This window comes from Trichosurus vulpecula, chromosome 7 (assembly GCF_011100635.1).
Source record: "Trichosurus vulpecula isolate mTriVul1 chromosome 7, mTriVul1.pri, whole genome shotgun sequence".
Taxonomy (NCBI): domain Eukaryota; kingdom Metazoa; phylum Chordata; class Mammalia; order Diprotodontia; family Phalangeridae; genus Trichosurus; species Trichosurus vulpecula.
In genome coordinates this window covers 155,183,081-155,193,472 of record NC_050579.1, presented here as the reverse complement: position 1 = coordinate 155,193,472, position 10,392 = coordinate 155,183,081, and positions in this window count along the sequence as shown.

The window sequence follows — 10,392 nt, the reverse complement described above, 5'->3', positions numbered from 1 at the left end:
ATGGGGCAAAGAAATTTATCTTGCCCTACAAGAAAGTAAGGGAAAAGGGGATGGGAGGGGAGTGAGGTGACAGAAGGGAGGGCTGACTGGGGAATGGGGCAACCAGAATATATGCCATCTTGAAGTGGGCAGGAGGGTAGAAATGGGGAGAAAATTTGTAATTCAAACTCTTGTGAAAATCAATGCTGAAAACTAAATATATCAAATAAATAAATAAATAAATAAATAAACAAACAAACAAATAAATAAATAAATAAATGAAATTAATAAATAAATAAAAAATAAAAAGAAAGTTAAAAAAAAGATTTATAATCCTGTATATGTATTTTTGTTGCATACATATAAAAGTATACTCAAAAACACAGACATGACTTTTATCCAAGGTTTAATTTCCATTCATCACAAAAAAATGAATCATATGTATTATGCTCTCTTACAAATAGATAAACCCATCTACAAATGATTAGATGGGCTCTACCCAAACTTGGAGAAACCTTTTATGATCACCAACAACCATTAAGTTTTGAATATTAGCTTTGACATAAGTTAAGTATGATTGGGAGTTAAAATGTCATTCTCAGTTATAAAAATATGGCCCTTTAAGCCTGAAAAATTACTGGTATAAAATATCAATAATAGGTCTACTGTTCTAGGGTATGTGCTTTTTTTTTCTATTTTACTCTCAGAAGTGTAAGGCAGCATGGCATATTGGACCACAAGTTGGCCTCAAAGCCAGGAAGACACGGGTTCAAGGCCTGCCTCTGGCACACACTAGACATGCAACCCTCGGCAATTACCTTTCTGTACTCTAAACAACACTTTTAAAAAAAATTTTAACATTTTATTTCCCCTCAATTACATGTAAAAATAATTTTTAACATTAGTTTGTCTAATTTTTGTCTTCTAGATTCTCAACCTCCTGCCTTCCCTTCCCTATTCTTCCCTCCTCCTTCCACAATTGAGAAAGCAAGTGATTTGATATAGGTCATACATGTTAGGCAACTCTCATAACAGAATGAATTACAGTAAAGGGGCTTACTCGCATGGGTAGAAGTTGTCATCTAACTTGGAAGTTCCCTGTAATAGTGAAATCACAGGTCCAGTCCTTATCCTCAGAAGTAACTTCATATTAATATTACTAATGGACCCGTGGCAGAATATTTTCATATTTAACCTACTTTTGAATGAATCTAAGTTGAAAAAAATATGTATACAAAGTCTGTATTTTTTCTTGAAACTATCTCCTTATTTAGCCTGCAAATGAGGTAGGGTGTTATAGTAGGCGGAATGAATGGATCTGAGAGTTCCATGGACCTAGGTTTGAATTCTCGCTTGACTGCTTTACCGCTGCTGTGTGTGTGAACTTGGGCAGTTATTTGACTTCTCTAGTCCCTCACTTTGTTGGTCTATAAGTTTGTTTTAAAAATATGTATATTTTTATGACCTTCAATATAATTGATTTTCTTTGTATTCCTATGCGTTTTATTTTATTCAGTTAAAGACATTATTATGAGAAGGTATTCAGAGGTTACAACAGACTGCCAGAAGGGGTCATGATACACCAAAGATTTAGAATTCCTGTTCTAAATGTTCTCCAAGGTTTCTTCCATCTCTAAATCCTTTGGTGAGGCTGTGAACCCATACATATTATCCCCTTTTTTCAATATTACATTTCATACATTTGGGTGGTCTTTAATATTATTAGCTCATTAGAAAGCTTTTGTAAAATCAATAGGCCTGATTAGGCAACCTATGTCTTGAGCAGCAGTGAAGCAGCTGGTGGTACACACTTTTTATCATAGACACCTCTTTCCTCTAGTGATAATCTCTATATTTTCCTTCCTCCTTTTCCCTCAAAAAAAATGGTTGCCAGTGGTATCCTTACACACATTTTGGGCATGGTTTAGACTCCATTACTAATGCCTCAGATTTTGAGGTTTTTGATTTTGCCTTAGGCCACCCTACCATGATAGAATTTGCTAGAGGACTCCAAAATTTAACTTATGGAGAACTGAAATGGATAAGAATGAATGATCTATACAAACTGGTCATATTATTAAAGAAACTCTAATATTAAACCATTAAACTGTCTGGGGGAAGAAAAGAATGAGGTTGTCAACATGTTTTTGTTGACCATATAAGATATGCATTTTATTAACATTTTTTAAATGTTTCAAAATTATATGGTTTCAACATTTCATGATATATCTAGTGACAGAAAAGACAAGCTCTTGGTATAAATATTTTCCTATGGTGCTTTTTGCTTTAATTTTTATATCCCATCATAGGGTTCTTATGAGAGGCAGCCTGGTGTAGCAGAAAGCTAGGCGGCTCAGTATATAGAACTCGAGATTGAGTTAGAAAGACCTGAGTTCCAATCCTGCCTCACACACTTATTAGCCATGTGACCCTGGGTAAGTCACGTAATCTATATCTGCCTCAGTTTCCTCATCTGTAAAATGTACCTGCCTAGGAATTGTGAGGATAAAATGCGATAATGTCTGTAAAGTGCTTTGCAAACCTTTAAGTCTCATATCAACGCTAGCTATTATTATATCCCATTGCAACCTCACTAGGAGAGATTGGCTAGTGCAAAAGAAAGTATACTGCATTTAAAATCAGAGGTGGGTAGGGCCTTGGATAAATCTGAGTTGTACTACTTATTATACCTATGTAACCTTGGGCAATGCATCACTTAAACTTTTGAGTCTTAATTTTCTAATCTGTAAAATGAGGGAACTGGTCCAAAACCTATGATCCATAGCCTTGTCCACTTAATGCTTGACATGGGAACACTTTAGAAAGATGGACTCTGACTATATCAGTAACTAAATTCCCTTAAATGGGATCCCAAGTGATGGAGCTTATGTTTGATTCCAATCCACAGTGAATGGCTGTCCTAGGTTCTGTGGGGAATCTGTGGCCTTCTAGGTGTTTGGATGCAGTCTTTGGACTGAGGCTAAGTTTTACAGAAGAAATCCTTTTATTAAAGGGATTTGTTCTGTGAAGTTTGGATTCACTCGAAGGGCTGCACTTGGGGACCTAGAAGCCACAAGTGGCCTCAAGGCTGCAGGTTCCCTATTGGTCCAGTGTATTACTAGCATCGACTCATTTTTCAGAAGAACAAGTTGTGATTGTACAAGTTGGTTTAAGGCTTTAGCAACACTTTTATAATAGGATAATTTTAAATGAAGCTTTAATTTATTTTGAATTTTAAAAATAAATATGGTCATTGGAAATATGTGAACATTACTGGTATACAAACTGGAGTGAAATTTTGTTCTGTTAGAAGTTGATTTTCAAGAAGGGCAATGGATTTTGGTTTTCTTGAGTTCTCAATTAGGGCTAAGGTGGGAGATTGAAAAGGTGGATCTTGACTGACTAAAAACACTTTTCAAAAGAGGAGTTTCAAGTGTAATTTGAAAGAGTTGTGAGTTACCAACCAATTATGACAGCTTCCCCTGCAGTAGTACTAACAACCAAAAGCATCATTTGCATTTGTTTAAAATTCAAATAATAATATAGTGCTCACTTAATCCTTGGGGGAAAATTTCACTACAGTAGTAGTTTGGAAAGTGTTTACAAGCATTGCTTTTTGGGTCAACAGTTGTATTGGTAAAGAAAATTTTTGGATGGCCAGTGGGCTAAGATTTACAATATTTCTAGCAGCCAAAAGCAGTGATGTTGAGATTAACTGGGACTATTTGATTTGCAATTGGTAGTTCTGTACTCATCTCTGAAGAAATAGTGTGCTTTCCTTGGAATTTTATGCATATTAGAGGCTAATGCTTTGTGGGAAATTAAGAGAAAATGTTGCTTTGCCTTATATTTTTCAGCAACAAAACAGAATGTACATAGCTACTTTTGTTTCTGGCATCCAAATTTCATAATCATACTTGACAGATACTAGATAACTCTTCCTGAGTAAATAAAGATCCATGAAAATATTCAGTGTCACACTTTTGTTATGCAAATTTGATATAAAACTTGGTTGTTAGCAATAAAACATAAGCTTTGGTTTTGCAAAGAAACATGGAAAAATTGCTCTTTTTTAGAAGCATGTGCTTTTATGGTTGTAGAAGGAAATACAGTCAGGGGATTCTGATAAATCCCCTTTTATAGTCTCATTTACCACACCTCTGGAGACATCCCTCTTTTTGTAAAGAATGCCTTATGGTTGGCATTTTAAAAACTAACATTAGAACTTGTTTTTGGTAAGGCAATCAGGGTTAAGTGACTTTTCTAAGGTCACTCAGATAGTAAGTGTCAAGTGTCTGAGGCCTAATTTGAGCTCAGGTCCTCCTTACTCCAGAGTCAGTACTCTATCCACTGTGCCACCTAGCTGCCCCAAAGACTAACATTAGAAAACAGTATATTTCTGAAGTTCTGAAAGCTGAACTAATTCATTACAATGCCATTTCTTGTCAATTTAGAAAGCCATTGGATGCAACCTTTTCTCAGCACTTAATCACTGACAATCATTGACTATATCAGGTTACAGGATCAAGCTGACACTATTTCATAAGATTTGACTTCATTAGAAGAGATTATTAAAGAGAGCTTCACATTTTGTTGGAGAATTTAAGAAACCCTGAGCAAGGGTATATATGCCATTATAGTCACCCAAATGTCAGTACCCTGTGTTTTATGAGTGTTAGTAACTGACCCATTTTGGCAAGTAAAAATAGGGGTAAGGAAAGGATTATCAAGTACCATGGCCTTCAAAATTAAGTGAAGGAGAGATTAATGAACATTTATGAACATTAATGAACATTAATGATCATTTTGGGGTGTGTCTTTGGGAAACAAGCACCCCTTTCTTAGGTAGGCCAGGAATCATGGCAATGAATGTCTTTATTTCTAGTGCCTTAAAAAAATCTTATTGGTAAGCATGTTGGATTTGTGCAGGTAGTAGGAGTTACCTTTACAAAGTCCAATTAAAGAATTCCTCTCATCTTTCAGTATGAATAGGATAGGAAAGATATGTTTCTTTCTTTAAAGTACCTTACTAAAAGTAAGAATGTATATTATTGAAAATGACTACAAAATCTCTTTAAATCAAATTAGTACTGTGCAAATATCTCAGAGTATGTAATTAGAGATTTTAGGTTATATGACATAAAGAGGGTTCCTGTCCAGTACTTGTAAAAGTGTTAGAGTATTTAAGCAAAACCCTTATATACTTTTCTTGACTTTAAAAAAATTCCTCTGCTACATGTGAGAACGTGTCAGTGATGGATCCAAATGAATACCTTTCCAATACAGTTGGCTTTAATTTATTTCAGGGAACAAAGGTTTATTATTAGTACTATATTTTGGCTAAAGAATTTCTCTGCAAAAACATAACAAAAAATAATCCTCCAGGTCATGTTCTCATTGTGCTCTTGGCTTATGAATGATCAACTTTTTTCATCAAAGAAAGATTAGTTTAGTGCTGAACTTAATGTTCCTTTTAAAATGTTTTACTTTCTATAATAGCACAGAATGAAGGATGTGAGTTGCAAAATACCATTCTAACCAAATGTATCAATGTATTGTGTATTCCCACCTGTTAGACTTTATGGAAGCTTTAGCTACAAAATATTACCTGTTTCTAGATATATATAAACTACCATGTAATTTTCATTGTCTTTAAACTTCTGACACTCATAGAATCACTATATGAACATTTTAAAAAAATGATGCATGATCTTTCTTTGTAGTCAAATTGTGTTCAAATGAATGATTGCCAATAAAAAAGCCCTGTGCATGGATATCAACTAAAGTTCATACACTGTCGGTACAAATTTGGTACTTTAGTGCAATTAAAGTTGAAGAAAAGTACTGTGTAACTGTGGGCTTGTGAAATTATTTCCTTAACTTTCTATATCCCTTTAAAATATATATTATCAAGGAGTTAAAAATACTTTAGTACTCATTCCTAAAACTTGAACAAATATGTTTTTCCCCCAGGGACAGGATGCATATTTGTATTATTATATTTAAGTTCTTATTGATAGTGTCATTTGCCACCTGTCCTTTGACCCTTTGATTAGTGGTAACTGCAGCAAGTGAAGAATAATGGTCAGCAGCTTTCAGTTAGTGATTGCTAAGAGCTGTTGCTGGCTGTTTCACCTGTTTTGACAATTGCTGATGTCAGTCTAATTCCTTGGGTTGTCTCACAAACTTTTGAGGTCAGTCAATAAACATTTATTAAGCACCTACTATGTGCTAGGTGCAGTGCTAGGCAGTGGGGAAACAAAAAAAAGCAAAAGATAGTCCCTGCCCTCAAGGAGCTCACATTCCTTTGCCCAGTGCAAACAATGACTAAGTGAAGGGCTGTATATGCATTCCACATACTACATATTCCATGGGGATAAACAGTGCAGGCTTTCCAAATCTGTGCCCTCATGTTTTAATTTAACTAGTTAATACAACTGTTACTATTACTACTAGCTTGTCTCACCTTGGGTCTAAGATACTTGAAGATACTGAGTGTGGGACCTGTGGGAATGGGGTTAGTATAATTTATGTACATGTGTGTATCACATTTATTGATACTTCTTTTCTTGAAATAAAACTTTTTAATACATGACTTTGAAACCTATCTTCCATTTGTTTTTCTCCTTTAATGCTCAGATCCACTTATTCACTCAACACATAGCATAGTCCTTTGCACATGTATGAAACAAAATGAGAAGAAATGTTAAGTCCTGTCAATTCTACCCTCATATTCTCATAAACAGTCTCTCTCCCATGTTTCTCTTCTTGCTCGCCTTTCACTACATACCCAGACCCTCCTAAAAGGAATCCCATTTCTGTACCCTTCTCTCTCCACTCATTTGCTTAGACTCATTTTTTTGTTATGTAAAAATTCTTTGCTCAGAATTTTTCAATTGCTCTCTCTGACATATAAAGTTTAAACTTTCAGAAGCATAGAATCTCAGTAGCGTTCTAGGCTAACCTGAGCTAACTTGAACAAGAATTCCCTCCACAACATATCTAATAAACCTCTGCTTGAAGACTTCCATGAGGGGGAACCCGCTAATGCCTTAGGCAGCCTTAGTTACTTAGATCTCAAAGTAAATCAGTTGGGGACATGGGTAGCCTCAATTGTTAAGAAACTCTTCCTTACAACTCATTAAATTTCTTTTTTGTCAAGTTATCAACAAGTATTTATTAAGTGCCTACTATGTGGCAGGTACCATGCTAAGTGCTGGGCACAGAAAGGCAAAAATGTCCCTACCCTCAAGGAGCTCAATTTAATGAGACGGTATGAAAAGAACAATGAATAAATAATATATATTTAGGAAGAATTGGAGATTATTCCAAAGGGAATAATTAAGATTAAGGAGGATTACTTTTTGCTTGCTATGTATGCCTCATATTTTCTCACTTCTTTACCTTTATTCTATTCCATATGCCTAGAATATTCCCCTTCTCTTCTTTGCCTTTTAGTCTATCCTACCAACGAAAGCCAACTTAAATGCCATATCTTCCATGAAGCCATTCCTCCCTAGACATCACATAGCTTGTTTTTTCAAAACAAACCTCTAATGTATTTATGATGTGTAACAGGGCTGTCCAACCTTAGGTTTTTATTGAAACAATAGACAATATATTTTGATTTGCCATTTTAGTGGGAACTCTGTGGTAGCTCGGCTTCTTTTACTAAAGCATTTATGTAAATTTCTGTGCTTGTAGGTGGCCGCATAAATCCCACTGCTGGCCACACGTAGCCCAGTGGCCACATTTTGGACAGCTCTGATGTATAGTGTTATTTACTAAAGTCATCTGTGCATCTTTTGCTCCCCAGGTTGTCTTTCCTAGTCTTCTACTTCTCCTTCTCTCGGCATAGCAAGACCTTTGAATATATTAGGCACTAAGAAAATGTTTACTGAATTGACTCGAAGATTATTCTTGCAATCATGCTTGTAGATGACGGATGATGCCAACTACTGGGCTGTCCTAGGTTTCTGGGTAAAGGTTTGAGATGAAGAGGTATATGTCCCAAAAGTTATCTGGGGTCTTTGTGCCACGGCCATCTCTGATGGATTTTCACATTAGTAGTTATATTTTTATGTATAGGACTTGGTTCCAATGCTAAGCTTCTCTCATGCATGGTCTGTGTAGAGAAATTAGCCAAGATGATTTTTGTCAAAGGAGGGGGAGCTAACTTAATACAGAGCCTGCCAGAGTCTCTCAACAAACTCCACTTGGGAAAGGTCCAATCAAATCCTTTAAGAGTCCTTTTACCTTATCTGTAGAGACCCAAGTATGAGGCATATTCTGACCCTGGGGACAAAATGAGTCAAATTCTGATGCTCTCTGAGAGACATTGGTTGGGAATCACTAGCCAATTGAGAGGGATTTGTGAGATGGAATCTATTCTGTACAAATCCAGAGGCTTGAGTCCTTAGTTATGATTTCTGCAAATCATAGTTGGTGCTGAGTCTAGGACAAGATCTAGAAGAGGGGGAGAAAGGGAGCTTTGAGAGATGCCTGATGTTAAATAGTGTTGGACTTGGAGTTAGAGACCTAAGTTTGAAACATGGTTTCATTTGTTAAATGAAGAGAATGATACTCACAGAACTCACAAGACTGTTGTCAGGAAAAGGCTGTGTAAATCTTAAAGTGCTATACTTAAACTTCATTGCTTGGCATGCAGGAGAGAGATTAACTGATAAAACAGATAGGTTCATCAATTTTTCCTTAGTTTACCAACTCTTTGCTTTTCCAGTGTTTAGCAGTAAAAACAAGGATAAAGGCAAAAGAAGACTTACATATGCTCTTTCCAGGGAGCAAGACAAGAGAGAAAATAAAATAAGTCCTCTCCAAACTATGGGGGATACAATGCAAAGAACAGAAGTGGTGGACACAAGAAACAAGGGAGTGTTTAGGAGTTTTGGGAGACTGTGAGATCCCAGACTAAGATATTTTCCCTCTCATAACACCCATCCCAGAACCTGGAATACAGTTGGTGCCCAATGATGTTCTCAGTGACAAATAAAGAAAAAAAAACAAGTTTCTTAGGATTATAGGATTCTACCTAAGGCAAACCCAATCCTATTTCCTTTTACTCCTAACCCCCCTATGTATTTAGAGAAGTCAAATGAAAATCAAACCCTAAAATGAATGAAGTTTTTGGAAGAAAAAGTTGCTGAAAATGTTAATTCACTTAGCAAAATTTGATATATGTCCCATTATGGAATCACAGATTTATTGGCAGAGAGGACCTTAGGGGTTCTCCATCCCCTCATTTTAAAAAGAGAGCTGAGGCTCAGAGTGTTTAAAAGATTTGCCCAATCTCACACTTGAGACTGGATGTGCCTTGGGTAGAATCTTACAATCTTAAGATACATTTTTTTTCTATTTGTCAACATGACTATCAACCAGCACTTGCTATATTCCAGATTGTGGGCTAGGAGTTATGAGAAGGAAAAGGACTTTGTGACAGTGATAATGTCTTAGTGATGGTCAAAGTGGCAGAGGAGTAATTGGAACCTGCGTCCTTTGAGTTACGATTATACAAAACCCCACCTCCAACAGGAAGCCTTCCCCAGTCCCCCTTAATGCCAGAGCCTTACCTCCTTAACTATTTCCTATTTATCCAGTATAAAGCTTGCGTTGTATATATGTGTGTACATGTCGTCTCCACCATTAGACTGTAAGGTTCTTGAGGGCAGGGGCTGTCTTTTGACTAAGTTTGTACCTGGAACAAAGGAGGCGCTTAATAAATGCTGATTGAATTTAATTATCTCTAGACCTGGAAGAAAACTCAAAGGTCAAGGAGTCAAAGGCTCTGACTTTATAGAGGAAGAAACTTCGAAGAGGTTAAGTGGTTTGGCTCAAGGCCGGACCAGGAGGAAAGGGAGAGAGCCCGAATTCGAACTCTGGTCCGGTGACTCAAAGTTTATTCCTTTTCTCACCAGGCCACGACACCAAAGTCCACGGCCTTCCCACTGCTCAAGGCAGGCGCTTTCTTAAACGTTTCTTCCGTCCAGTCGCACAGAGGAACACTTTGGGCCTCGGCTCTGGTGCCGAGGTCGATCCTAGGAGCACTGAACGGTCCTGGAGGGAGGAAGGAAGAGGAAGTGGGGGAGGATTTCCGGTCCCCTACTCTCTCTCAGGGTCTCCTGAGACGCCCCCTTGTTTCTCCCCGGGCCGAACCTATCCTTGCTCTCTCGTCCCTGTCACGGTCCTAGCCTTGACAAACGGCCGCCGGAAACAAAGCGGCAGCCCCGGTGTGGTCCGCTCCTCCTCGGGAAAAACAGTTTGACCTCAGCAGGAAGCAGCCATAAAGGTCTAAGGAAACCAGAGAGTCCGTAACCGTTATGTGGGCGGGACTTGGACGTGACGACAAAACCGGAAGCGCGGCGTCCTGTCTCTCTAGCAACTCTACCAACTTCCGGT